We start from the raw sequence: 26,559 nt of genomic DNA on the forward strand, positions 1-26,559 counted from the left end.
AATATTTTTTTTTTCTGTTAGAGTGAGCTAGTTTGAGCTGGAATTCTAATCCTTTGATTAAAAAGGACCTGAAGATTCTGGCTAACACTGTGCATAGTTGACTCAGTGTCTTTCATTTCTCTATTTCAGGAATACATGTATTTATGTATATGCACATGGAGACCAAACATGCCAGTTAAGGAAGAGACACTGAATGAATTTCAGCTTGGTTTGAATTTGTATACCTAGTCTGTATGAGCACATTTCAGAGGATATTATTAGAACTGAATTTGGTGTCATTGTATTGTTGGATTTGTTTCATCCACTTTTTCTTATCTACTTGTCCACATAAGTAGGAACTCGCTCTAAAGCTAATTAATACTACTGCTATATTTACTGTACCTTTCCATAAGGAAGGTGCTGATTATATGAAGTGCTACTCCCAACCAAGGTGTGTGCCCTAGAGGGGGTGCACTGATGTGATTGATGTAGGGCTCAGTCTAAATCCTGACCAGAGTGGGACTTCAGGATATTTGGTCACCAAAATTAAACACACACACACACACACACACACACACACACACACACACACACCATGATGCTAAAATACTTGAGTGGAATACCCAGGCAATATTACATTCTAAAAGACTTTGCTAAACTCTATGCAGAATTTATAAATCTGTTGTCCAAACCCTGATTACAATTTTTCCCCTTGCTTCTGTTTGAGAGAGCTGCATTTTGAGAGAACTTTTCTTAGAAAGTTCTGCCTACCATGAGAAAGATGGGGCAACCATTTTTCACCTCAAGACAGGTGAAAAGCAAATGATATATTTTTAAATATGATTATTTAGAGAGAAAAAGGGAAGGAGTGGGTATACCCTCTCTTATCTCAAACCTAAAGAAAGTATTTCAATAGGACAATTCAGGCAGCTTGAGAAGTGTTTCCTATAATTAGTAAGAAAAAGTCAACTGATGTTAGGCTTTGCCTAAGCAATCTAAAGGGTGAGAGATGGGCGGGATAGCTGCCGATGGATGAACCAAAGCAGTAGTAGCTGATTAGGGAAGTCTACCCCAATTTGCCAATGCCAAAGGGCTGTGTGTGTGTGTGTTTTCAAGAAGTTTGCCCAAAGGGGCAAATGGGCTTATGTAAAGAAAATCTAGAAATACTGCCAGATGCTCAGAGGCAGAGAAAGAAGCAAATGTGGACCCAGAGAAGGGAACATCACACAACGGTGAGGAATTAAGACAAGGGAGGGTTCACAGAAGAAAAGGCATCAGCCTCAAACTATTTTTTAGGCTGAAGGGAGGGTAACAGTAGCCCTTTCTCTCACTCTCTGTATGCCTATCTCTATGGAGACAGAAACCTCTGTTGCCAAGAATGGAGGAAACAAGTAGAATTCTAAGGCAGAGAAAGAGGAAAAAAAATCAGCCACTTGACTCTTTACCTTGACTGTTGGCTTCCCTGTCTGTAGCAGGTCTGAACATGGAGAGTAAAATAAGCCCTACCTTTAAAGCAGTTAAATTTTTACTATTACCATGAAACAAAGTATTTTAATAACTTACAAGAGAACTTTTTATTACTTGAGTTATATCAGGAAAGAAATACTACATAAATATAAAGGAATAGCGGGAGACAAAAAAGGAAAAAAAATGAATATATTCATTCCATCTACTTACAAGGAACTATCTCTCTGTCTAAAATAATACACAGTGGCTTCATATACAGGCTTTATCCAAAAATTGGCAAGAAAGGAAGTGTCCAATAAATGTCTGTTGAATAACTGTGGGTTCTTAAACAAATGATGTTATTCCAACACTTAGCTTAATAAACAACTTATGTATACATTTTGAAAATATTTAATATTTGTTTTATTCCCCATTTTCCTCAACTTTAGGAAGTTATTCTTCTTAATGCAATTTTGGTATATTTTATGCCCCTTGGTTGCTTAACATACAATTACAAAGATTGTTGTAAACAACAGCAATTTCATTTCATAGACTCAAGCATCTTTTTTTAAGAATTTATTTGAGAGAGAATACACGTGCGAGTGGGGAGAGGGGCCAAGTGAGAGAGGGAGAGTCTAGAGCAGACTCCCCCTGAGCATGGAGCCCAAACGGGGTATGATCCCAGGACCTTAAGATCATGACCTAAGCCGATATCAAGATCATTAACTGAGCCACCCAGGTGCCCCTCAATCATCCTTTTTAATAAATATTCAAAATACTTTAGAAAACAAAGCATAGAAAAGAAAATGGTGGGATTTTATTTGGTTGCATGACCTTCAGCCATTACTTAACCATTTTGTGCTCAGAGTCTTCATGGTAAAATGTGGATAATAATTAACTACTTCATTAGTTTGCCACAAGGATTAAATGTGTTCAGGCATTTAAAACCTTAGCATAATGACTGTAACACGGCAGTCTTTGGAGAAATATTTGTGAGTAGTATTGTCATTCTTTACCTCATAATGCATCTGTGTGTTATACTAATGAGGAACTAGTGCTTCAGTATTGACATATTTCTACATGCAAGACTTCCATGAAATGGAGGTGGACATGATTATCAGTGACTCACAAATATTATTATATATTATGTCTTATAGGCACAGTAATATTTCCTGTTATTCATAAAACACAATAGGAATTACAAAAATACTGCTTCGCGCTATGAGGCAATACAAACGAAAACATTAACGTGTAGATTAAGGACCACTAATAAAGACGTTGTCTACCTGTTTTGTTAAAATGGAATGTAATCTAAGCACAAGGAATATATTATAATATTATGCAAATAGAATTCTTATAAAATCTGACCAAAATATCCAAAAACATAGCTAATATATACCCAGGTTTTTCTATACTTAAAAAAAAGCTCAAAGATTTACTTATTTATTTTAAAGAAAGAGATAGAAAGAGAGAATAGGGAAAGAGACAGAGGGAGAGAATCCCAAGCAGACTGCCTGCTGAGCACAGAGCCTGAGATCATGACCTGAGCTAAAACCCAGAGTCAGTCAGTGGCCAACTGAGCCACACAGGTGCCCTGAAAAGCTCTTTACTCTTAAAGGTTTTCTTCTCTTCCTTTCCTTCTCTATTTTTTTTTTCTTCCTTTGTTTCTTTATTTCTTTAATACCATATTGTTTCTTTTTTTTTTTTTCTATGTACAGGATTTAGATCATTTGTTTTCAAATGATGCCAAGATAAGCCCTTAACCTGGTTATAATAGCAATGATTCTGATGCTTGTCTGGTTATTAGAGATTTGAATTGTGCTTCAGCTTTTCATCATCACTGTCCTGCAGCCTCATTTCTGAATTGCATGCAGATACTCAAGACCTAAAAAGCACTAACGCTCCATGATTAGGTATCTCCCTGCTGCAAGTGGAGAAAGAATTTAGGAATATCTGTTCTATTAGTAACACTCATGAAACAAAGTGACAGAAACCAAGATTCATTACCTTTCTGGCATATTCTAGGTCTTTCCATGAAGATCTTTTCTTTTTGAAACCACATAGAGGGTAACTTCTATGACCAGTGTCTGTTATCAAAGGAGATACAAAAATGACAAGCACAATCTCAGAATCCTCAACCAGCCCTGTTGTGATTATGGAGTGGTAGAGATGATAAACACAGAGGATAGACTTTATCACTAACCAGGACTGTGTCCAAAACCCTATGCAGTCAGTTTTTTATCTCTTTGAATAGCATGAGATTCTATAACCCACTTCACATATTTTAGAGGTTGACCAGATTATTTCTGAAGCTCCTTTCTCCTGTGCCTGCCCCCAGCTGGCTGACCAAGGCTCTTAAATCTTACCATTCTGCTGACGAAAGTAGTTCAGAAAAGAAATCCAGGGAGCGGTTTCTTTTCAAGTCTAAGCAGAACTGGCCTGTCACCTTATTCGTATCTTCCTTGAGACCTCTGCCCTGTGCCCCAGGCCCAGGCCTTCTAAGGCATGAGGTAAACTATGTGAGGCAACCACCCAGGGTCAAGCTTCCCACCCCCAGCCTCATTAATAGATTGATGACGAAGGAAGAGGGTAGAGAATCATAAAGCAATCTGAAAGAAAGACAAAAAGAGTCTAAGAAAGAGTTCCAAGAGGGAAAAGTTCACTTTCCCTAGCCCTGTTCAATTAAAACACACTAGAATGTTTTAAAGGAAAATGCAATTAACCAAATGAGGTACATTAAAAATTGTTCATTTTGTCATATTTTAGAAAAAACAACTAATATAGTACACTGCATCAGAATAGTGAATAATACTAGTGATTTTAAGAAATTGTAGATAGTATTGGAAGAAAATCAAGCGTTCTTCCCTGTGAATTTGAGGTTCTTTCTCATTCAATATTCCTTCTCATTTCTTTTTGGAACTATCTGCCCTACTTATTGAGAAACCAATGCCTTTGCCCTCAGTCTGTTTTGCATGACACTGTTTTGAATGTTTTGAAAGACACTGATCCTGCTTCTTTCTCCCTAGGTCATCATGATTTCAGGCATAACTGAAGCATGGAAATAGATGAACACATCACACAGCATCATTGCATTACTTTAGATTCTTTGCCTGAACTGTCCAAAAGGAGGTATTTGTTTTCCCCTAATGTTATTATGTTGGGGACCCAGAAGCTAGGAGCTTTTCAGAGTCATGTTGTGAATAATGCTTGAGTAAAAGGCCAAAATACAGAGGGAAAATGAGAATCAGGAAGTAGGTCCCCTGGACCATGCCATGACAAAAATCAGCCCAAGTTCTGGACTTCTCAACTGTATGATCCAATGTGTTCCTTTTCTGTTAAAGAATAATAGTAATAATGATTTCATTTAATTAGTTTAATTGATTAATTAATTAATTAATTAATTAAAAATTTTCGACTACTCTTTAGAGTTTCTACTACTAAACCAAAAAATTCAGACTAGTAAGATCACCTTGTATCTTGACCACTATTTCTAATCAAATTCCAATTGAATCTTGTTTAATTTTATAAGAGGTAAGATCAAATTGGCTAATTACTATTTGAAACCAATAATATGCAGTACATTTTATTCTCATATTAAATGCAATTAATGCTATTGGTATTATTAAATGTATTTTTAAGTTATTGGCAGATTCTGCCCTTTTAATACTTTAGAATAAGCAGCATAGTTTCATGTCTTGGGTCCTTGATATTTTCCTGAGTTTTCCAACAGCTTCTGGTCTGCAGAACATGATGTTCTTTCCTTTCAGGTAATTACATTTGAAATAATCCATGATGCTATCAAAATTACAACTGCATTTGCTTATTTTTGTAGAAGTCACTTTACAGGGTTTTTTTTTCCTTCCTTTTGACTTTGTAATAATGAATATCCTATGACTTTTTATATTTGAAATAACGTTCAAATTATTTTCAAATATTTTGAAATTGGCAAAATAAAAAAAGACTTCTGCCAAACAAATTTTGCTTGAATTTATAAGTGTGTGTGTTTTTGATGGAAACTTAATCCATATGTTTCTCATTCATTTACAATTAGCTGACAAAAATGTTGTTTTGCAAGAGTTTGATATCTACTATTTTCAAAATCATGCTTCAATAATTTCCTCTCGTCTACAGAATGTTAAAAGGAAATCTATCTCAATCAGCATAATTTGATGTCTTGATTTTTTTATTCTATTTGTGGATCCAGGTGGCATATTGCCAATGGATTGATCGAAGTTTACTTTAATAAATATTTATATGCTAAACAGTTGAAGTGATAGAAAAGGAACACAAATATATCAGAGGGAAAAATAATGGGAAAAATGGATAATAAAAAGATAATAGCAAAATGGCTCAGCCCCAAGGCAATTTCCTAAAGAACTACATGCTGTAAAACTTTGGGTTTGAATCATTTTTATATTTTAAGTTATGGAACAATAAGTCTTCCTAATTTTACAATAGAGAGCAAGTGCTAGAGTTCCAAGCAGATTCTCAATTAAGAGAGTATGTGCCTGATGTGTGTGTGACTTTGCTCCTCTACTTCCCTTCACTCTATCCTGTAATATACCTGAATCCTGCAACTGGACCCAAGGGAGTTGGAGCCCCCAGATAGTACTACAGTGAGACAAAATCTCATTTTGTGTTCAAAACTACTGAATTGGGAAAGACAATTGTCAACTGACACATTTCATGAGGGCTCAGATATTAGGAGCAATTGAGCCTCATATCCCTTTTGATGAGCAGATATTTGCATCATTTGCATAGCATATTCTTCATAATTTGTCTCCATTCTGAAAATAAAGTGGCATTACCACTAATACTTAACAATTATCAATCACTCCCATATGTCAGGCTTTCTGCTGAGTGTTTGCTTGCATCAATACTAGCCCTCCAAATAACAGGAAAATTACATCTTGTTATGTGTGTTTACGGGGGAATAATTTAATAGGATCACCTATTCTACAAGTTCCCACTGTTAGTATTTTAGGACTATTGGGTTGGTTTTTTAAAAAGATTTTATTTATTTATTCATGAGAGACACACAGAGAGAGGCAGAGACACAGGCAGAGGGAGAAGCAGGCTCCACACAGGGAGCCTGATATAGGACTCGATCCATGGACTCCAGGATCATGCCCTCAGCCAAAGGCAGGCACTAAACTGCTGAGCCACCCGGGCATCCCTAGGACTATTCAAGAATATTTTATATTCTCCCAACATTTCTGAATTACTTCCTATAAGAAATACATCTTAATACAGAATTAATAGGGATGTGTATATATTAACAAAGGGATGTGCATATATTAACAACAAAGTTTTTAATGTTATAACACATTAACAAATGTGTATATATTAACATATTTATATTATTTATATAAACGATACACATATATCTGTATATATGTGTATATATATATATATATAGAGAGAGAGAGAGAGAGAAAGATGCACACACACACACACACACACATCTATCCATCTCTGCATAACAAAGACTAAATATGCACAACAGCTACCAATGTTCCAATAATCTTGCCACCTAGAAGTCACCTATGGGACTTCAGGGTCACATAAAATGTTTTTAAGTCTGGACCAGGAATTAGCCTACAGTGTGTTGACCATAACAATGAACAGTTGGAGATGCAATGTTAGGTTTTCACCACATTCTATATCTAACTCTGGTCAATAGTGTGTGGATGAGCCGTTCTTCATTCCATTGGTCAGAAATTGGGTATAGGATGTGGACAAGATGCTTTCGATACACATGCTCAATCAGAGAGGAGAAAAGAAGACATCCAGTAGTCGCTGGTTGAGAGAAACACTGAACTCTAACTGGATAGCTATTATGAAAGTACTTTACTTAGGGATTGAGGGAGATTACTCCTTTCTCTAAGGGCACAAATCTCTTAGACATGCCTTCCTAGACTTTGCATTCTGAGAAGTTACTGATCAATGAGTCTACTTGTCTAGGTCTTAAATGAGAATTCCTTAGGAGATACCTTCTTCTCAATAATGGAACCCCAAGCCTCATTTTAGATGTTAAACAGTCAGGTTTCCTTGTCAATATATTGTGTCAAAACTGAGTAGACTTTCGCTCAGTTCCGCATACCAGAAATCATACCCATAGTTCTTTCTTTAATTTAAATCTCAAGAATAATTATTTTCCTTATTCATATCATCATTCTTCCTTCTCAGCTGAATGGCATTTATTTAAGACTACGTGGTACAATATGTAGGAAGGCAACACCCTTAAATTCTCCTTTCCTCAGTTTCTTTTTTCAGCTAAGAGTTATATTAAAAGTTACTACCACTATTAAGTCTCTTCACTTGAATTCATCCAACTGATGGCCAAAATATGACATTGTCACTCAAAGTCTTTGTAATCCCAGCCATTACTGCCTAAAATCTAAGGCTGCAAGGGGTAAAATCTCTGTGTTGTCCCTATTTTCTTACCTCTATGCCAATTCTGAACTTATATTTTCTCTGCAATAATTTATCAAGTGCAGTCAATAATAACCACGCACACTCATGCTTTCATTTTACCCATCCATGTTTCCTGCCTTCCCCCAAAGCAACTGCATATCTTAGGATTACTCAATGTTGTCTTACTGTATATTAGTGATCACCAGCTTTCTAGCCCATAGCACCCAAGTCCTCATCACCTGCACTTAGTTTTTCACTATAGCCACATATTTTAGCTTTTGTTTAAAATTTTCTGTATTAAAATAAAATAAAATAAAATAAAACAAAATAAAATTTTCTGTATTAGTCAGGATAGGATAGATTATATTGCAATATTCCAAATTAGTCAAGATAGAATAGAGAGATACATTTCAACATCTCACTGGCTACCTGTAATAAAAGTTTATTTTTGTTCATGTATGAGTCCAGTACAGTGTGTGGATCTCCAAACTTTGCTAAGAACTTCTCCTTTTCAAGCAGTGACTCACAGACCAGGCTGCTTCCATTTTTTAACTATGCCATTTGGTATAAGTGGCCTCTCAAGCTACTCTATGATAGGAAAAAAGAAATAGAACATCATATGAGTTATTTTTGTTAGGGATATGCCTGAAAACATCTTCAACATCATCCACACAACATTGACCAAAATTTGGTCCCATGACACCCACATTTACTCAAGGGACCCTGAGGATTGTAGTCTTTCTGTGCCCCACAACAGGAAGTAGAATGATGAACACATAGCACTCTTTGCCATATCACTGAAAATGCTGAATTACAAACTCTCTTTCTTCATTTATTTTTATTTGCCATTTGAAGGGTAAAATAAGAAGTTATGCTTCATATAAACTTACCCCATACTATCTACTGGTCTATTGCATTAATTTATTTCCATTTTTAAGCAACTATTACCAAAAAGTTCTAATAAAGAATGTCTTTTTCCTTGAAACCATTATAAAAAAAAACTCTCTTCCCTCTGAGAAATGCAGAATTGGAGAAAAATACATTGGCAGAACCACATACAGTCTATAAGCTGTGTCTCCTCCCCCTCTCATTCCATCTCTTAAGGACTAAAAACACAGTTTCTGGCTTCAGGAATCCGCATATGGGAAATGTTTAGTGCTATATAAAAAGGTTTTAACATTTAGTGATATATTTAATCATATTATACTACGTACTGTCCAGGTCATATCAAATTTATTTTTTAAAACACGCTTTGACATGTGTCCTTGAGTGGGTATGCCTATTGACCATTCAGACACCAATACTAAAGAGTAGAGAACAGCAAGGATGATTCCAAGATTTCTGCCTAAGATAACGACTTGATTAAAACAAAGACAAAATTAAACATTATTCCTAGAAAAATCTCTGAATGTTCACCAATTAAAAATTAGTGAGCTCACCAGCCTGAATAATATAATAGATGTATGTGATAGTATATATCTACCTGAGTGTGCTTTATAAAATGTGGCTGTTGGTACTTGGAAAACAAAATGTTGTTTTTTGTTTATTCATTCATAATGCTATATCCTTAATCTAAAGACTGATAAAATCTTCCTCTCTTTTGATTATAATCTTTTTTTTAAATTTTTATTTATTTTATGATAGTCACAGAGAGAGAGAGAGAGAGAGGCAGAGACACAGGCAGAGGGAGAAGCAGGCTCCATGCACCGGGAGCCCCACATGGGATTTGATCCCGGGCTCCAGGATCACACCCTGGGCCAAAGGCAGGCACTAAACCACTGCACCCGCCACCCAGGGATCCCTCTTTTGATTATAATCTTAAAGCTGAAAGTGACACTTATTCCACTAAACAAAAATAAGTTCTTAAATAATTTGTACTAGAAATTACATTAACTTCAATTCAGTTGAATGCAAAGCAGTAGATTAATAAGAAGGATTTTAAGATACAAATAATTAAATAAAAACAATAACTCAATACATATTGCTGCATTTCAGACATAGGTAGAGTAGGGCTTAACTTCGAGAATAAGAATTTATATTAAAATAAAGTTATGATATAGTCAAAAGAACAAAAGTACAGTACTGTGTGGAGGATTGCCATTAGACACTACTTTTGAAATTATTTTCGCTTAACGTTTAAGAAAATAAAAAAAGATTTTTTTCTTTTGAATTCATTTGTTTTAGCTTCTTTTCAAAAGATTTTATTTGTTTATTTATTTCCTGCACAAGCAGGAAAGGAGGGGAAGGGCAGAAAAAGTGGGACCGGAGAACAGAGGAAGGGAGGGCAGGGACCCTGATGGGCTCAGTCCCAGGACTCTGAGATCAGGACCTGAGCCAAAGGCAGATGCTTAGTCCACTGAGCCACTCAGGTGACCCTTGTTTTACCTTTCTTTCTCCATCTTCCATTGTGGGCTTCTTAGTAGAGATCTATTTCTATGGTTTTAAACACACTTTTTTTATGCGACTTGTGATGGATTTGCCTCATAATGAACTCAACCCTCAGAAATTAACTTTCTCCATAAATATTATAATTATTCAATAAAAATTCATATTAAAAACTAGTCTTTTAGTTGTCCTGAGACGTGTTTGATTTCAGGGGCTATTTAAAACATTCATAGAGACCATATACTATACATGCAATATCTTACTTTTCATTTGTGTGTGTGTGTGTTTTATGTGTGTGTGCATTCTTACATATTTTAGGAGAGAAACTGCATAATAAACATTTTGTTCCCCATCCTGAGGCTGGACCCTGACCCTACTAGGCCACTGAAAGAATCACTAGTGTGTAGACTTAAGCAGAAAGGAGATTAAGCTAAGAAAGATGTAGACTAGAAGAATTAATTGGTGAAGAAAGAGATCAATGGAGTCTGTTGATGGATCTAGACAATAATAATAATAATAATATGAATAAGTAAGGTGAATCTAAACAAAAATAAAATGGGGTGCCTAGTGTCTTAGCTGGTTAGGCAGCTGACTCTTGATTTCAGCTCAGGTCATGACCTCAGGGTCCTGGGATCTAGCCCAGCAATGAGCTCCACACCAAGTAGGGAGTCAGCTTGAGGATTCTTTCTCTCTCTTTCTCTCCCTCTGCCCCTCCCCCTGCTCATGCTCTCTCTCTCTCTCTCTCTCTCTCTCAAATAAATCTGTTTTAAAAAATTTGAAAAAATTAAACATATGCTTGTTTTAATTGTCATATTATGCAAGAGTAAAATAGAAGATAAGTTAAAAAGCCCAAAAAGAGTAGAAAAGAGATTTTTTTATCATAGAGTTTAATAATGATCATATTTTTAACATAAGCTCTGGAAAAAATGGATATAGATGAAGTAACTTGCAAATCAGTGAGGAAAAGATGCATACAAGAATAAAGCTCAGTCAGATTAGTAGATCACCAAAAAGACGGTGATGCAGTATTTGTGAAAATGACAGGAAATCAAGGTAAGTAAATACACACACGCAAATTAAAGGATGGCAAAAAGATTAAAATATATACATAAGCATAATAAAAGTAAATGAATTAAACACACTAGCATGTGAAAAAGAAGAGTTGTAGAATTCGTTGCATAATATGATATCCTTCATATAAAACTTTTCAATGCAATAAAAATACTATGTTTTTGTTGGATACATATGTTTGCTATAATACGCTTACAGAAACAAAAATGGAAAAGGCATACACCCAATTCAAAACAACAAGTACTTCAAAGAAAGATAAATTATTTGGGGTTTTATTTTATTTAATAGTAAGTTAAATTTTGCTAATTCTGGGGAGTACACACATGGCTGTCTCTGTGGTTTTGTGTTTGAGTTGTTTCACAATTAAAAAAGATTAACTGTGTAAGTGAGGATATAAGCTAACCTTGTCTAGATCTGACAGACATCCCTCTGTGTCCCTATATCATCCAAAGATCATTGTTTCTTCATTTTGTTTGTCATATCACCCCCTTAGTGTGTCATATTCGCCTACTTCTTCAAGGATGGCCTACCGCTAGCAAGAAAAGGGAAAGAAAAAAACAGAGTAAGAAGCTTTTAAAGACATGACACTCCAGTTTCACATATTTATTAAGCCATCAGCCAGAATTTAGTCATATGATCACACTAGTATGCAAAAAAGGCTGGTAAATACAGTCTTAAGTTGGGTGAACATATGTCCGGGTTAATACTTTGAGGTTCTGCCATTAAGAGGAAACAGAACTAAGCATGAAGATGGTCACACTCTTCTGTAGAATCATTAATAGTACAGAGTTTCTAAAAGTGTGGGCTATAGACTACTGATTGTTCAGAATCTTTTTTCTTGAGAGGAGTATAATTTTATGCTGCTAGGGTATTATATTTTAGCAAAAAGCAGTTTCATGGGAGAACTTTTGGCTTATGTAAAGTTTACCCCCTACAATACACACACACACACACACACACACACAATTTTCGGCTTGATGAGGAAATAAATGAACTGTTCTTGTAGTGCTTGAGGGACATGCATAATTACTTTTATCGAGATATTTCATGAATTTAAAAAAAAAAGATATTTCATGAATTGAAACCAAAGAATCATATTTTTCCTGAGCACTAAACTGTATGAGGAAGAGTGGGATTAAGGCAAGTGGTTTAAATTCTTCTCCTAAGAAAATCTCTTTTGTTTAAATTAAAGCAGTACTCCTTAACATATATAGGCAACTGGGAAGAATTGCAGAAGAGAAATAATACTAAAATGGTCAAGATTCGATTATTTCACATTGTTAAACTGGTAAACCACCCTCCAAAAGTATCTCAGCCAGACAGGGTGTGTTATAGCTTGTTACATGCTGCCATTAACTTAAAACCTGTCTCTTGATCGTATGTGTGAGATAGTGATAGCAGTTACTCTGATTTCAAGCATCTAAATACAGGGAAAAATCTCTTATTTTGCTCCTCTAATATCTATTTATTTATGAGGAATAAGGTACAATTTTAAATTCTTCTGCAGCCCTTGTATCCATAACTTGGTGGTAGGATACGACTATCCTCTGAAATGTATGAGTACTATGCTAAAAATTTGTTAATCTATTTTTCAAATTTAATTATTTGTACTCATGTTATGCATTCAAAAAAAATGTCAAAAGCAGAAAATACACAAAAGACACTATAGAGCACTGAAGTCCTTCAAAGCAGCCAAGTTCTGCAATTTCTTGTTAAAGTTTTGTGAGGTGAAGTTGGCCTAACACAGATATTTTCCAGAGATGTGGAGTTGGCAGATATGATGCACATTGGCATTTACTAACGAAAAAATAAACTAGTTCAAATGATTGGAAAATATGCAGAGTGTTTGTATCTTATTATCTGTTAATGATGCGAGCAGTATAATTGGAAGCTACAAATGACTTTCACAACTTAGGTAAATGATTTTCTTCAATTGCATGTATTACATTGTAGTAGCTGCTAAGTATAGAGAGGTTTTTCCGACTTTAAAATATGAGCAAAGAACACAGAATGGAGAATAAAGTGGAAAATTCTAGGGATATTAAAGACTTTAAGCATTAAAATTTATACAATTATAAGGCAACATTTCTGTCCAACTATTCTGTGAAAGGAAATGAAAAGACAAAATTATTTTTTATTGTTTTTATTCTGTGTGTTATTTTAGGTACAAGTTAACGCTTCAAGGCAGTTAGTAAACAATGTAGAGTCCTTTACCATAATGTGAATACAATTATACAAAATTGTTATGATAGCTTTGGAAGCTATATATGTGAGAATACAGAAAAAAAATAAATATTTTGAAAGAAAAACACATTATATGTTGGAAAATTGATGACAATTTGAGACACATTTCAAAATGTCCTGAAAATAAATACTAAGCCATGTTTCTATTTGCTGACAATAGCAGAATGCATATAACAAATTTTCTTTTATTTTAGACAATTTTAATGTCATATATATATATATATATATATATATATGAAAAAATACAGTTGACACTTTGGTTCCCATTCATTTTCAGAATTAGCTATGCCCAAATACATAAACATTATTTTGGTTTTGGAACGTATCAATAACAAGGTCCTCCCTGTTTTCCAGTGGATTGATATGGCTCTGTGAAGCATGACAATTATCCTTAAATAACATGCCTGTAGTTTAAATAATTTACAGGACATTGAGGCTTAGTTCATTATGATTTTCCTTTTTAGAAAACATAAATCTTCATGGAGGGTAAATAGCTTAGCATTACACTACAAACATCTCCTAGCTTTAGGAGAAAAAAAGGTAAGTACACATTTATTAAGTGTTTCCCAGGCTTTCAGATGAGGAAGAAAACATGATGATGGACTTAACTGGCCAACGCTACAAATCCACAAGTTTTAAAATGTACATACCCAAGAAAGTTAGAAAATTAGGATTCCTAAGAAATCCAGTAGGTTGGATGACTTTTCGAATATTTACAGAGAAGTTATCACCTACATTCATTATACTGATACATAAAATAGAAGGAAAAGGTTGGTCCTTCCTTCTGGAGGCCATTCAAAAGTATAGAGGAGAGAATCCTAGAAGTTACAACAGTTGGAAAGTTTCAAACTTGTCTCAAAGTTAAGCAGCACTAGGAAGATTAACTGAATTTGTTTCCATTTCAGAATTAATATTCTTAGAATGCAAGTGATCTAGATATATTGATTCTTTCTGCTTAGAAGAAATGCACTGGATGGGAAGTAATCAGAGAGGGAGAAAAACCATGGGAGACTCTTAAGTATAGGAAACTAACTGAAAGTTGCTGGAGGGAAGGTGGATGAGGGGATGGAGTAATTGAGTGATGGGCATTAAGGAGGGCATGTGATGTGATGAACACTGGGTATTACTTGCAACTGATGAATTATTGACCTCTACACTTGAAACTAATGATGTATTATATGTGGGCTAAATGAATTTAAATTTTTTAAAAAGAAATGTAGAAAAAGACAAAATGCATGAAATAGTTACAAACTATAGCTGTAGGGGAAAAAAGAGAAAAGAGGGCTTATTTTAAGAAGTAAATTGTTGAAAATTAAGCCTTTAAGAGAGTAAAAAGTTTCCTACTGTGATAAGAATGTTCCAAAATAATTTTTATTAATTTACCATATTACTGTTGTTTACTTCTACTTAGCACTTACTTTGTAAGTTTATGTGAAAAGGAAAAAGGAAAATAAAAAAGAGAAAAGAAAAGAAAGAAAAGAAAAGGAAAGGAAAGGAAAGGAAAGGAAAGAAAAAAGAAACATGGACCTGCCATAGCTTACCCTGGCAGTTAGTATTTCCATGAGTTGTGATTTCCCAAATATGTAAATTCAAACCTAGTTTTCAAACTAATTTAACAGTGATGGCCTAGTTAGTTTCTGTAGCTGTTTGGTAAAGATATTGTGTTTCTTCTATTTAAGCCTCATTTAAAATGAAACCCAAACTCTAAATCTTTGACCTTATTTTTAGTAATAAGCACACACAAAAAACATTGTGAGGCCAAAAATAATTTGGCAGTTTTATTTCAAAGAAGCTATAGAAATATTACTTTCATACCAGGATTTAAGCTTTAATTGACTAAGCAGTTTTAGTGTTCATACCAAGATAGGTGACTTCCAAAATTTGCATTTAAGATTGTAAGATTAACTTTTTTTCCCTTAAAATGAAGGGCTATGACTGCTCCTGCAATATTAATGTCTTCAGAAAGGGGAGTGAATATAGCAACAATCAAACCAGCTCAATTTGGATTGCGAAAATGCTTTTTACCTCTGGCTTGTTTTATCATGATAAACATTTTATCCAAGAATGAATTTTCAAAGTTCTAGTTGGTTAAGTAAGCGAGGCAATTGATTCTCATTGAATTCATAGAGGATGTAAATATAAAACATATAAAAAGATACCACTAGATTCAGATGATTCATATTCCACTAATTTATTAATATTATTAAATTCATAAGCAAATGTTTGTATAAGCTCTTATGAAAGTTAAAAGGTTTTGTACAATAATATTTTATTCTTTTAAAATATATCTCAGGGTAAAACATAATAATAGAAAATTCTCTATGTATTTATGTGTATTTTTTAATTTTTTAAATATTTTATTTATTTATTCATGAGAGGCACAGAGAAAGAGAGAAACAAACTATTCACACTGAAAAATCCACTATCCCAGAGAATATTTGATGGGAATATGAAATGGCAAACTTGATAAATATAATCATAACAACAATTGTGAGAGATGAAGTAGTGGTGTTTAGCCAGGGAATATAATTCACTACAGGTGAGTGGTAACTTGATGTGACCATCATGTTCCAGGATGTAACACTCAGCTTCAACCTCGTGAATGATCCTTTTTTTTGAGGGGATGCTACAAGACCATAGCATCTCATTTTATCCTCTCTCGGATTTCTCGTTCTTTATCTTCTTCATCGATAATTCTTCTTCCAAGTAACATTTGGAAGTTGGACCTTTTTACTCCTTTCCTGAACCAATTTCACATTTCATGTCTCGTACCTGGTAGACATACCCTATTAATAAGTTCCCTCATAGAGAGAAGACTCAAATTAATAAAATCATGAATGAGAAAGGAGAGATCACTACCAACACCAAGGAAATACAAACGATTTTAAAAACATATTATGAACAGCTATACGCCAATAAATTAGGCAATCTAGAAGAAATGGACGCATTCCTGGAAAGCCACAAACTACCAAAACTGGAACAGGAAGAAATAGAAAACCTGAACAGGCCAATAACCAGGGAGGAAATTGAAGCAGTCATCAAAAACCTCCCAAGACACAAGAGTCCAGGGCCAGATGGCTTCCCAGGAGAATTTTATCAAACGTTTAAAGAAGAAATCATACCTATTCTCCTAAAGCTGTTTGGAAAGATAGAAAGAGATGGAGTACTTCCAAATTCGTTCTATGAAGCCAGCATCACCTTAATTCCAAAGCCAGACAAAGACCCCGCCAAAAAGGAGAATTACAGACCAATATCCCTGATGAACATGGATGCAAAAATTCTCAACAAGATACTGGCCAATAGGATCCAACAGTACATTAAGAAAATTATTCACCATGACCAAGTAGGATTTATCCCTGGGACACAAGGCTGGTTCAACACCCGTAAAACAATCAATGTGATTCATCATATCAGCAAGAGAAAAACCAAGAACCATATGATCCTCTCATTGGATGCAGAGAAAGCATTTGACAAAATACAGCATCCATTTCTGATTAAAACTCTTCAGAGTGTAGGGATAGAGGGAACATTCCTCGACATCTTAAAAGCCATCTATGAAAAGCCCACAGCAAATATCATTCTCAATGGGGAAGCACTGGGAGCCTTTCCCCTAAGATCAGGAACAAGACAGGGATGTCCACTCTCACCACTGCTATTCAACATAGTACTGGAAGTCCTAGCCTCAGCAATCAGACAACAAAAAGACATTAAAGGCATTCAAATTGGCAAAGAAGAAGTCAAACTCTCTCTCTTCGCCGATGACATGATACTCTACATAGAAAACCCAAAAGTCTCCACCCCAAGATTGCTAGAACTCATACAGCAATTCGGTAGCGTGGCAGGATACAAAATCAATGCCCAGAAGTCAGTGGCATTTCTATACACTAACAATGAGACTGAAGAAAGAGAAATTAAGGAGTCAATCCCATTTACAATTGCACCCAAAAGCATAAGATACCTAGGAATAAACCTCACCAAAGATGTAAAGGATCTATACCCTCAAAACTATAGAACACTTCTGAAAGAAATTGAGGAAGACACAAAGAGATGGAAAAATATTCCATGCTCATGGATTGGCAGAATTAATATTGTGAAAATGTCAATGTTACCCAGGGCAATATACACGTTTAATGCAATCCCTATCAAAATACCATGGACTTTCTTCAGAGAGTTAGAACAAATTATTTTAAGATTTGTGTGGAATCAGAAAAGACCCCGAATAGCCAGGGGAATTTTAAAAAAGAAAACCATATCTGGGGGCATCACAATGCCAGATTTCAGGTTGTACTACAAAGCTGTGGTCATCAAGACAGTGTGGTACTGGCACAAAAACAGACACATAGATCAGTGGAACAGAATAGAGAATCCAGAAGCGGACCCTGAACTTTATGGGCAACTAATATTCGATAAAGGAGGAAAGACTATCCATTGGAAGAAAGACAGTCTCTTCAATAAATGGTGCTGGGAAAATTGGACATCCACATGCAGAAGAATGAAACTAGACCACTCTCTTTCACCATACACAAAGATAAACTCAAAATGGATGAAAGATCTAAATGTGAGACAAGATTCCATCAAAATCCTAGAGAAGAACACAGGCAACACCCTTTTTGAACTCGGCCATAGTAACTTCTTGCAAGATACATCCACAAAGGCAAAAGAAACAAAAGCAAAAATGAACTATTGGGACTTCATCAAGATAAGAAGCTTTTGCACAGCAAAGGATACAGTCAACAAAACTCAAAGACAACCTACAGAATGGGAGAAGATATTTGCAAATGACATATCAGATAAAGGGCTAGTTTCCAAGATCTATAAAGAACTTATTAAACTCAACACCAAAGAAACAAACAATCCAATCATGAAATGGGCAAAAGACATGAACAGAAATCTCACAGAGGAAGACATAGACATGGCCAACATGCATATGAGAAAATGCTCTGCATCACTTGCCATCAGGGAAATACAAATCAAAACTACAATGAGATACCACCTCACACCAGTGAGAATGGGGCAAATTAACAAGGCAGGAAACAACAAATGTTGGAGAGGATGCGGAGAAAAGGGAACCCTCTTACACTGTTGGTGGGAATGTGAACTGGTGCAGCCACTCTGGAAAACTGTGTGGAGGTTCCTCAAACAGTTAAAAATATACCTGCCCTACGACCCAGCAATTGCACTGTTGGGGATTTACCCCAAAGATACAAATGCAATGAAACGCCGGGACACCTGCACCCCGATGTTTCTAGCAGCAATGGCCACTATAGCCAAACTGTGGAAGGAGCCTCGGTGTCCAACGAAAGATGAATGGATAAAGAAGATGTGGTTTATGTATACAATGGAATATTACTCAGCTATTAGAAATGACAAATACCCACCATTTGCTTCAACGTGGATGGAACTGGAGGGTATTATGCTGAGTGAAGTAAGTCAGTCGGAGAAGGACAAACATTATATGTTCTCATTCATTTGGGGAATATAAATAATAGTGAAAGGGAAAATAAGGGAAGGGAGAAGAAATGTGTGGGAAATATCAGAAAGGGAGACAGAACGTAAAGACTGCTAACTCTGGGAAACGAACTAGGGGTGGTAGAAGGGGAGGAGGGCGGGGGGTGGGAGTGAATGGGTGACGGGCACTGGGTATTATTCTGTATGTTAGTAAATTGAACACCAATAAAAATAATAATAATAATAATAAAAAAAAAAAAGAAACATTGGACAGAGACAGAACATCGTCACAATAGTCTTATCAGGTTCATTACCCAGTGGTTTGTTGTCCTGTGGTATTGCATGAGTGCCATTTGTATTTACTTTTAAATGTTAGTTTTCTCATTTGCTTGTAGCCAGGGGATGTACTCAGGGTGGTTCTATATAATCAGAATATTATTAGCTCTCTCTGCCAGCAATAAAATTTCAAAGTAGAGAAATTTTGTTTTCCAGCCAAAAAAAAAAAAAAAAAATAAGTTCCCTCATAAACAACTTCATTTTCTGAAAGCAAATAAACACATAACTCAAAGTTATGAAAATGAACAGATTATAGAGAAACAGAATGATGATGGGAGGAGGTGGAACTTAACATAGACTGATAAAAGAATGCCTCTTTCAGAGGGACCGTTAGATCTTAGGTCAAAGCTCAGAAATTACTCCTATGGCTCATGCCTATAGGAGAATTAGAAACAGAGAAAGGAGCATGAGCACAATCCCTATGTTAAAAGGTTACATGGTGCACTTGAGCTCAGTGAACAGGGCAGTATGAGAAGTTTAAAAGCTAGACAGTAGCCAAGATCATGAAAGACTTGATGGAACATGAAAGTCATTTGGTTATTATTCTATCACTAGAAAGGAATAGAATAAAGTGTGATATGCTGCATTCATTTATTCAAAAGAAATTTGCTACATGCCTAATATGTGCCTAGTCCTGTATCAGGCACCAGGAATATGATGTTAAAAAGACAAAGATACCAGTTTTGCTCTCATAAAAACTTACAGTTTAATAAAGATTTGAATATTAATTACATATGAGTATATAAACCCAAACTAATATGTGCTCTGAAGGTAAGAAATGTGATCCCAGAATAATTTACATCTCTGGCATAGCATGGCTTGAGGAGTCGGAGAATGCTCCCTGGAGGAAGAAATCATTAAACTGAGATTTGATGAATGGGATAGGAGCATCTAACTAGGTCAAGCGTTAAGGAGAGATGCAATTATCGCTACTATGGTGTTAACCAAAGTGTTGAAGAGCACTGTGGTTTGACTGCCAAAGTTAAATGGCCTTGTAATGTGAGATGATGCTACAAAAGTACACAGAACTAGAGCCATAATATATCATGTAAGTCCTGTAAGAATTTGGCTAATAGCTTAAGAGCAATGGAGACCACTGAAAAGTTTAAATGTGTCCGAGAAATGATCAGATGTGGAAATGTTAGTCTGGTTGCAAGATGCAGAAGAGATTGGAAGACAATCGGATTGGATGAAGAGAGTGTTTGACAGAGATATACTCCCATACTCAGGCAGGAAAGATGGTACAAGTGGACAGATTTCACCTATATTTAGGACAATATTTCTCAACTTCATTTTTAATCACCCAGTTTTTTTTTATTATTATTATTTTTTTTATTTATGATAGTCACACAGAGAGAGAAAGAGAGAGAGGCAGAGACATAGGCAGAGGGAGAAGCAGGCTCCATGCACCGAGAGCCCGATGTGGGATTCGATCCCAAGTCTCCAGGATCGTGCCCTGGGCCAAAGGCAGGCACTAAACCACTGCGCCACCCAGGGATCCCATCACCCAGTTTTTCTAAACATTTTAAGAACCCCTCCTCTATGAAATTTTAATACTATTTTAAATTGATATCTGATTTTATACTGTAGATATATATATATATTCTTTATAGATAAAAAATAAAAATGTTTGTCCTCCTACCAATTAATTAATTTTCAGTCCCCTCATGACAATCTGCAACTCATGAAGGATGCATGCCTTAGAAATATAATTCAACAGATCATAGAAGTGATTTGAACATAGGATAGAAAGAGGAAAGAGATCAAAGTTTCTAGGTTATGTAATTTGATGGTGTCCTTTTTGAGAAAGGGAACACTGGAAATGGACCAGATTTGAGTGAAGTCAGGAAAGATCATGGGTATTCATTTAGCATATCAAGTCTGAAATATCTTTCTTAGAAATCCAAATGGAAGATTTCATCCAAGTGGCCATAAGAGTGAAGTTGTTTCTGTCATTCATTGCTTTTCTGAAGGTAACTAATATCTTCTTGCTTATAAAATCTGGTACAGAAGGCCCTACTGCATCTTGTCAATGATGTTGGACTTCAGTGGGTGGGGGTGGAAAAAGGATGAAGGAGAATGTCCTGGGTGAAATGGTTGAGTCTGAGAGAGAGAGAAACCCCACACACATCCAGGGAGACTTGGGTGCAGGGTCGTTTTTTGAACTTTCTTAATCAAATCCTGCTGCCAATTGGAAAAATGAATGAAGTAAAATCTTTCTAAATGTCTTGTTCTGGGAGTAGAGAAGTAAAAATCTTGTAAAGACTTCATATCCATGATGGGGGAAGAAAATTAAATAAGTGCATCTTGGGAGGAGTTCTATTATTTTTATCTAAGAGAACTAGTTTAATTTGATTTTTTAGAAATAAGAAGAGTTGTCATTCAAACATTCAAAAGCATAGCTAATTTTTTAAAAACAGTAAATTTGATTAATCAAAATTAATCAAGTAAGCTACGATTATGTGCAATAAAAAGAGAAATTGACAACATAAGTCCCCTACGACCTAATGTATACCCATGTTCCATGTTTGATTTCTGTCCATTAAGCCACTCTACAATTATCGTCCAATTGCAATTCAACTAAATATATTCAAGGGGACACTTAATTGATTTATAAATAATAGAAACAATAATGAAAGCTTGTCCTTCTTTTGGGTACTTTCCAGCTACTGGTTATTTCAAATAATATCCTAGAAGAAAGAATATATAACACACGTTGTGAATTTTCTGCAACTATTGCTACATGTAACAACAATGGTGAATCTACATTCTACCATAGTAAGTAAATCAAGTCAGAAACAAAGGAGTATATACTGTAATGAATATATATATATACATATATATACACATACACACAAATATATGTATTCAAAAATAGACAAAAGTAATCAATCTATGGTATAGAAGCCAAGGAATACCTTAGAGTTTAATGTAGAGTAATGTAGAGTAATGTAGAGTTTAATGACTGGTGGGGGTGGGGGGGAAACACCAGGAAGACTTGATTGTTTATTTCAAAGGGATTCTACTCCTACATATACAACAGCATATAGAACATTCCTAATTGTAGGTTATTACAAATAATTCTGCTATGAGATTATTGTACATACCTTTGGTGCACATATATATGCAATTCTGATGATACTGTTAAAACACAATATTATAAAGTCAAAAACATCACTGTCATGCAAATGTAATATAAGCTCACGTCAATGATTTCATAACTAATTAATAATTACTAATGCATTAATGAAAGAACCAGTAATATGGTGATGCTGTTTCAAAGAGCATTTGAGAAACAGGAACTTAAACAGTTTATTAGAAAAAGTACACAGCAATAGTTTATTTAGCTATTTATTTTTATATGAGATATTTGTTTAATGTTCTGCAGGGCAATAAACTTTAGGGTTAGGAATGTTCATATTTTTGAACTCAGAGTATGGAAAATAGATAGAGTTAATATTTTCTATCTGCATCCCTATTGTTTCAGAATATGAAATAAACATGTATTAACTTTGCCATAAAATTATTTTATACTAATTATAAATATTTCAAATACTTTGCAAAACAGAACAGGCACTTACTAGATAAGTAAAGTAATTGTTTTCTTTGTATTGTGCCTAGGAAATACCAAGATTTTAAAAGGAAGCCTAAGAAACCAAGAAGGATCACCAGAGGAACTAAAGAATATAAATATGGAAGCAATAATTTGTCTATCATGAGTGAATAAGGGAATTACTGAAATGAAAAGTTGGGGCAGAATTTTAAAGGCTACTCTTTTTCCTATGGGTTCCTGATTCTGCAGAGGAAAGGAAGAACATACTGCATCAATGTGAATGTTCTGGAATGTGCTCAAGCTCCACAACTAATATTTCATGTTGATTGTACTTGGCAATAGCAAAATACAGGGGAAAATAAAGCAATGAAGGGATCAGAATGGATGCATTGCTAACCATTTTTATTATGGGTACAAAGTTTGTACTTCTTAGTGTATGGCCCTGAAATTCATATAGAATCTTCCAGAAACCAAGCCCTCTTTAAATCCAAGTCAGTTGGTGGCCAAGTCAGATTGGTCATTAGATACCTCAATAAAAACCCTGCTTCACGTCATCCTATAAGAATCCACAGTTGACCCAACATTTTATAGAAAACTATTTAAGGAAAACAGACCATTCTTCAACAGCAGTTTGATGTGATAATTTATGGTCACTCTAAATATTCCATTATTATGGAATTTCCCTGTCCCTACAAAAACCAGATCCTACAAATTTCATACAAATCATCCAATGTGGGCCGACATATAAAATTCCTACTCACTATATGGAGGGAAGAAGGACCTTAATTTTCTATGGGTTACTTTTCAGGTACATGGAAGAGAACAAAACCACTAAGAATAAATTCTCTTAAGAAACTTGCTTTTCTTTTGGGTATGGAATGGGGTTAACCATTATTTTTTTCAGTTTTACAAATGTTAGCCATATTGAATCCATTTGGTGGTCCAACTATATACTCTACAAAAAACAAATAAACAGAAAAAAAAATAATCAAAACCAAAAGTGCTATTGGAGGAGTCAGTATAGCTGAAGAGGTATTATTTTATTTGTTCTAAACAGAGTTGTATTCATTGTAATACTTATAAACAGGAAAGATTTTGATTTGGCTCTACTTCAGGAAAACACATATCTAAAAGATAGCCAAGTTTCTGGAGATTTGGACAAAATAGATACCATGAGAACACACTTTTATTGTTGAATATGGATGACTGCCATCCTTTTCTAATAAAGAATTAAAATCTAGGAACTTTTTCTGCCATCTACCCCACTCAGTAGCCATCACAGCAGTTTGCGTGTGCACAGTGGTAAAGCGTGTTGTACTCCTGGCATTATTCTGACTTAGATGTTACTCTCTGTTGACTGCCACATTCCATAAAAGGATTAGCTTGCACAGGCAATATACAGTACAATGTTTGAGTCTGAGCTGATTGAAAAAGCACTAATATACTTCCACTATTTAAGAAAACTTCAAGTTCTTTATGACACATATAAGAAAAGATGAAAGTTCCCTTTCCTGGAAAATAAACACCCCCTATATAAATAAACAAAGACCTCTATAGCGGTATAAATTGTTTGTGAAAATGGCTCTACTTGGGAAGAAACAAAGAAAGAAGTAACTTATTGCCAGATTAAACAGTTGCTACCGTACCGATCTTTTTTCTTTTAATCTATACCAAGAAATTCAGGCTCAAATATTTGGCAATTTAAGTATTATATAATATTTAGAAGTTTTGCTTTGTTGTCAAATCCTCTAAACATTTCTTCAAGAGAACATAAAAAGCAAAACCATAAAAGGAGACCACAATTTAAAAAAGATAAATTAGAATTAATCAAAACTGAAGACCTCTGCCCTAAGATGCTGTTACCAAATGAAAAGACAAGTCATAGATGGTGATATTTTCAGTATTTGTGAAATATATTTGGCAAATCGCTTGTATCTGTAATATATAAAAAGTCCTTAAAATTCAGTGATGTAGTGAGAAGGAAACAGACCCAGTTTTTAAACAATGTATAAAAAATTTTTTTAAAGATAATTCAGGAAAGATAATTTACAAGTGGTAAATAAAGGCATGAAAAGATGTTCAACATTATTATTCATCTGAGAAATGCAAATCAAAATGTAAATAATATAACCATTAAAATCCATTAAAATTGCTAAGATTTTAAAAATTGACAGCAGCATGTACAAGAATGTGGAACAATTGGATTTCTCATACATTGCTGATGAGAATACAAAATAGTATAAACAGGAAAAATAATTCGGTATCTTTTTATAATGTTAAATATATAGGTATGCAAACATCTAACTCAGTCTGAACTAACTTGAAACTCTGGGTTTTACATAAAAATTGGTTGTAAGGAGCTCAACTGAAATATGACTTTGTCTCATAATAAGCTAATAACAATGAAATCAGAATGGGATAAATCAAGAATGTTGTTTGATAGTAAATATGTATACAATGGAATATTCCTAAGCTATTAGAAACGACAAATACCCACCATTTGCTTCCACGTGGATGGAACTGGAGGGTATTATGCTGAGTGAAGTAAGTCAATCGGAGAAGGACAAACATTATATGGTCTCATTCATTTGGGGAATATAAATAATAGTGAAAGAGAATAGAGGGGAAGGGAGAAGAAATGGGTGGGAAATATCAGAAAGGGAGACAGAACATGAAGACTCCTAACCTTGGGAAACGAACTAGGGGTGGTGGAAGGGGAGGTGGGCAGGGGGGTGGGAGTGACTGGGTGACGGGCACTGAGGGGGGCATTTGACGGGATGAGCACTGGGTGTTATGCTATATGTTGGCAAATTGAAGTCCAATAAAAAAAAATTTAAAAAAAAAACTATCATTCATTTAGAAAATGACTTCATGGGGACGCCTGGGTGGCTCAGCGGTTTGGCGCCTGCCTTTGGCCTTTGGCGTGATCCTGGAGTCCTGGGATCGAGTCCCACATCGGGCTCCCTGCGAGGATCCACTTCTCCCTCTAAGTCTTTGCCTCACTCTGTGTGTCTTTCATGAATAAATAAATAAAATAAAATAAATAATAAACAAATAAATAAAATCTAAAAAAAGAAAGAAAATGACCTTATGTATTTTTACATAGTTCTCTAGGTATACTTTTGCCAAAGACTAATGGGATTGATTTTATTTATCAGAAAAAACGAAAGTAGCCCTAATCCCAAAACTGTAACTAACTTGTTTATAATCTTTGCCAGGTTGCTTAATTCTCTGGCCATGAGTAAAGCAAAAATGTTAACTTCTTTCTTATCTTTCTTGTGGAGTAGTTGTAAAGATAAAATGACATAATGCATATGTAAGATTTTGGAAATTGTGAAACACTGATTGAATGTAATCTATTATACTCAAACAGCTATTAATTTTATCAATTTATTTATATCATTATTATGTATAGTAAAAGGTCAAAAATAATTGAACCTGGCTTTCTCTCACCAATCATTAGGTAATAAACATCATAATGACTAAATAGTTCAATCTGTAGAAATAAAAGAGGAATGGATATTACATATATGATTATAAAAATGTTTGCTTTGACTTTATTTCAGTCGTCCTGTAAAATAATTCTGTGTAGGGTAAAGTTGCAAAGATTATTGAAATTTGTTTTATTTAAGTGCTTCAGGACTTTTTTCTTTAAAATTTGACATTCTTATAATATAAAT

At 34.8% G+C, this 26,559-nt stretch overlaps 1 long non-coding RNA gene across 1 annotated transcript; it reads left to right on the forward strand.

Annotated features, from left to right (window-relative positions):
- Nucleotides 1–1,390: 1,390 nt before the first annotated feature.
- Nucleotides 1,391–23,228, forward strand: LOC112661913 (uncharacterized). The gene is made up of 5 exons (XR_003138083.3): nucleotides 1,391–1,454; nucleotides 4,452–4,554; nucleotides 21,226–21,299; nucleotides 21,993–22,104; nucleotides 22,948–23,228. It is a non-coding gene; the product is annotated as an uncharacterized LOC112661913 (long non-coding RNA).
- The last annotated feature ends 3,331 nt before the right edge of the window (nucleotides 23,229–26,559 follow it).

The sequence above is a fragment of the Canis lupus genome, chromosome 31 (genome assembly GCF_003254725.2).
Source record: "Canis lupus dingo isolate Sandy chromosome 31, ASM325472v2, whole genome shotgun sequence".
NCBI classification, from domain to species: Eukaryota; Metazoa; Chordata; class Mammalia; order Carnivora; family Canidae; genus Canis; species Canis lupus.